Source organism: Ixodes scapularis, unplaced genomic scaffold (genome assembly GCF_016920785.2).
Source record: "Ixodes scapularis isolate PalLabHiFi unplaced genomic scaffold, ASM1692078v2 PGA_scaffold3__209_contigs__length_174095766, whole genome shotgun sequence".
Lineage (NCBI taxonomy): Eukaryota > Metazoa > Arthropoda > Arachnida > Ixodida > Ixodidae > Ixodes > Ixodes scapularis.
Window position 1 is genome coordinate 83320504 of NW_024609868.1, and position 4512 is coordinate 83325015.

The 4512-nt window shown below is 45.9% G+C and overlaps 1 long non-coding RNA gene across 1 annotated transcript; it reads left to right on the forward strand.

Annotated features, from left to right (window-relative positions):
• Window positions 1-212: 212 nt before the first annotated feature.
• Window positions 213-3002, forward strand: LOC121837083. Its single transcript, XR_006078105.1, has 3 exons — window positions 213-300; window positions 386-442; window positions 2906-3002. It is a non-coding gene; the product is annotated as an uncharacterized LOC121837083 (long non-coding RNA).
• The last annotated feature ends 1510 nt before the right edge of the window (window positions 3003-4512 follow it).

Here is a 4512-nt window from a genome sequence, read left to right on the forward strand (position 1 = left end):
GTCTCGAGCGGAAGGTTGCAGAACGGACTATATTGTGCACCCAAGGCCAGCTTTACAAAGCGAACCAAAGGGCGGCCGCCTTATCGCACGTAGAGAGCTGCTTGCGACACACCGCAGGCCCCGTTGCTTTGCTTCTTTTTGCTTTTGCGGGTTTTGCCAACGCCTCAGCTAACGGAATCGGGGAAAGATCGCCAGATTATCTCCGTGCACCGGATCGACGAGTGGACGACGGACATTTTATTGCTTCTCGATGTCGGCTGGGAATGTCTCCAATTCTATATCGCTATTTCTTTTTTTCTGGTTCGCATTTTTATTATGTAAATAGCAAATTCCGGACTTTTTTCTTTTTTCCTTCTCTTGAATGGCATTTTTATGTTTGTTTCAGGTTCCGAGTATAGTATTTTACAAGTTTATACGAACGTGCAACAATTTGAGGATTTACGTAAGTACAGTATTTATATACCGTTGTACAGTTAGGTACTATTTATACGGCATTTTACATAAAGGTGAAATTCGGATAACGTGTACTTTTTTTATGGACACAAATAATGAAGGAAACAGACTCGCTTATTAATAAATGGGTGTCTCACGCTTGTTTGCCGTTGGCTTTGCACGTGACAAGCAACCTTCTTGGGCAAGCATACGGTCGTTGACTAAAAATATGTATGTTTACTGCTCGGAATTTCTTATGAGATGATTATATCATTTTATTTTATTTCTCAACCGTCGAGCTATCTGTTTCTCTAAGTTGTCATTCTAAGGTTGTTTTTAGGCGTATTTTGGTTTATCATTGTCGGGCTTTTCGTTTCTCATAGCTGAAACCGTCTGCATTATATCTTTTACCAAAAAGTGTACGTTACAGATACACGAGTAAACGTTTAGGGAGGTTTCACTAAGGCATGAGGGATCAAAGGTGCTTTCATTAAAGTCCTTTTATCCACCATTCCAGATATCACCTTGGGGACCATACCCTCCCAAGCTCGACTTTACTTTCAGACATTTCTGCATGGAATCCTCAAAGAGGAGTTAGTACTTCTTGCTCCAGAGGGGTGTCATTAGCATAAAGACGTACGTTTTGTGACCACACTGAACGACCATTGATGATTGGAGCACGAAAGTCATAACCAGCGCTCGGCATCTGTCTGAGAGACGCGGCAAAATACCTACGCCGTGAAGCATGTTCTGTAATTATTAACAACAATAACGAAGACCATTCCCATTCATTTGTGCAATGAATACGTGACTACAGTTTGTCATAAGAGCGAGACAAGCACGAAGCAAATGCGCGGTCATAACATCTGCCACCATCGTTTGTTATGGCAGCCATCTTGAATATTCAGTTACATCAATTATAATTTATATATGCACTGAATGAAAAATTTTCGGCAATACCTGCACTCTAAATTTTTTAACGTGTTTTTTTTTTAAGTCTATCAAGCAATACTGGAGGCCGCCACATTGTCTAATAGCACAGTTGGGGACAGAGGGAAATTGGGACTCCCTCCCGTGTGGCTCCGGCCCAACCCTGTCCCCCGTTGAGTCCGATGCTGAGGTAACGCCGACAGGGTTTGACCAGAGGAAAATTGGCGACTCCCTCGCCGGGGGGAAGAGACGGGGGTTGATATGTTTTAGTTTTTCGCCCGATCCCCCCAGAAGGTCCTCCTAGTGATATCCCACACTGCCTGGTGATAGTTAGGGGGAGAGAATTGGCTTCGAAGGGTAGGAGAAATCGTATGTGTTTGTCTTTTTAGACATAGGCTAGGTGGCGCAAGCTACCACCCGCTACAAAGGGTATAGCCATTAACATCCATCCATCCTTCCATCCTTCTTGGGCATTGCTTCATGAGCGATGCTGCGCCTGATTGAATCCGAGTTCATTTCGAGCGCTGACGGAGCACTCCCGTCCAATGCGTGCCCAAATTATGGTGGCTTCGGATAATCGGCGCAGCGGCTCCTGGAGGGCGCGCACTTACGAAAAGGGTCTTATCCATGTCAGTGACTTCGAGCTTGTAAAATACCTTTGTTGTTTGGTCTGCAACCGGGTATCAAGCAACTATCCAGGGTGTTCCAAAAACACCTACCTACATTCCTTCAAATTGGTGCCCGAATCACAAACAGTGACCATTGCTATCAATCCAATTGAACCGATCATAGCGAGAGCTTCACAAAACAACTTTTGGTAGGATATTTTACAATGTCTTGCCATGAAAAATTACAAATCTTCGTGAATTTCATAAGCCAATAGAAGGAACTTGACCGAGTCAACCGGTCGAGTTCATTTTATTTGTTTATGATATCATTTTCACCGTCTAGATTCACAATATGTTCGTACAGTAAAGCTTCAAAGATGTATTTTTCATAACATTGCTTCCCTTATCTTCTTCCCATGAACTCCACGCATGCGTAAATGCTCAAACTTTAAAAGCAATACAGTCCTACCCTCCCCCCCCCCCCCTTTACCGTTAATTCAACATCAATATTTTTTTTCTTTATTTGTTTTGCGGGTTTACATGTAGGGGGTGGGGAGAACGGCGTGGTGCTTGGCAAGACCTCTGCCCCTCAAAGTTGCAGTCAGTGGCACCTCTGCGTTTTGCTTGAGTGAGCACTACTGCTGACAGCGTCACAAATAACAACGTCTATAAACTCGCTTGAACCCATAAGGTTGACATACGCAACAGGCAGTCAGACCCCCAGGGAGTACTTACCAGCATGATGACATACCTTAATATTCACCATCTATGTCGTTCACAAGAGCGAGCACAAGTAGCGAGTATTTCGCTTTATCCAAAGCTATGTAATAGAGAACTCACCTAGTAACAAAAGCAGTGTGGTCTTAAACCACATGTCGGTGCGTTGCCGAGAAGATCCCGAGTCGTTCCCCATGGCAGACCCGTCAATCTTCCAGACGTCAGCTCCGGAGCAGCACGACGTTGACGACGTCCGAGGACCACCACAACCGATGACCACTCTCAATCACGACGACGACCAACCCCCCGCAAACGAAACACCACGTGCCTGCTTGCACATCCTTGGTAGAGCCCTCCGAGGTTCCTCAATCAGCGCGAGCCTCTCGCTAAGGTAAGGCGCCCGCGGAGCCAACGCTGGTAGCTCGAACCCGCCTTGCGGACGGCAACGACGGTCCGGCGGTGGCCATTGCTGTACGCGCGTGTATTTCGAGTCGGGGGAACGAGGTAAGCTGGGCAAGTATCCAGGTCAGCCCACGGGAGAAGCTGGCCTACTTTTGGGCCTCTTCTTTTTCCACGGCAACCGGTGCACCGAGAGTGAGAAAAGGCTGGACGCGAGAGGGAAGAGGAAAGGGTGCGCGGATGACGTTTCGGCCGACACTACGGCCACAAACCGGTCCGCGTGCTCGCTGTGCGTGGTGGCTTCAAGGCAACGCACGCGCAGTGTGGGCAGGGCTCTTTTTCTGCTTGGGCTTTGCGTGAGTGAGGTCGTGCACGCTCGCTGCTCGCCTGTGGAGTCTTTACAGCGAGGAAAGTGTCGGCTCATGTTTTTTTTTTTTTTTTTTTTTTTTTTTCGGCGTTGTTTTGATGGGTGGTGAGGGTGGGACGACCTTTGGTTGACAGGGATGAAGTCGGAGAGGGAGGAAGGCAGGGGTCGCTGGAGGAGTGCAGGTGGGTGCACTCAAGGTGAATCCACTTTTCCTTTCTTTGTGATTTTAGATCCAAAGGAGGATTATGAAAGATTACTTTTCGGGTACGCATATATTTAGCAAACTTGTTTCGAGCTTTCCAAGTTCCTCTTTCTCAAGGTTTCTTAGGTACCTCGGTCCATCTTTTGCACAAAATAAAATTGTAAACCTTTCTTTTTGTTTCTTTTTTTTTTTCTCAATATGAGCTGTAGGAAGAAATTACTGCCTGTATTCCTGTAAAAATCAGTGTCCAGGAATGGGCACCCCCATTCCATTTCAATATTATTCCCGAGAATTAGAGCTTCCGACTATTTCGTTCCTTTCAACTCCTCGGAATGGAGACACTGGACACAATGCCACTCCTGGAATGACCGAACTCCCCTATTCTATTCCTCTAATTCCTAAATGTGAAGAAAGGGCCATTAACAACCACATTGTGTTATTGAAAGCAAAAAGAAAAAAAAAAACAGCAAAGAACTGTTGACGTTATCAAACGTAGAAACGACTCCAAAACTATGCAAAAGATACCCTCAAAGTGTTCTGCTAAGCCGAAAAGTGGTCGCAGAAAGCGCTTCGTGGCCCCGCTGAAGACTTCGAGGCACTGAAGACGATCAAGCGTAAAAGACTTTTGAATCTCAACAGACGCTAAAAAATTAAAACCACCTATTTTCTTTGCAAACGGACCGTGTACCCTCCATAGATACATGAGCTGCGTGTTGATTGTTTGATAAGGCCTTAAATCTGTCTAGTTCGTGCGTGGCGCAAGAATCTATCTTGCTCACTACCTCGAACACTTGCGCAACAGCACCGCTAGCATGCGCTGTTAGCATCTTTATGCACTACTGCAAGAACAAAAAAAA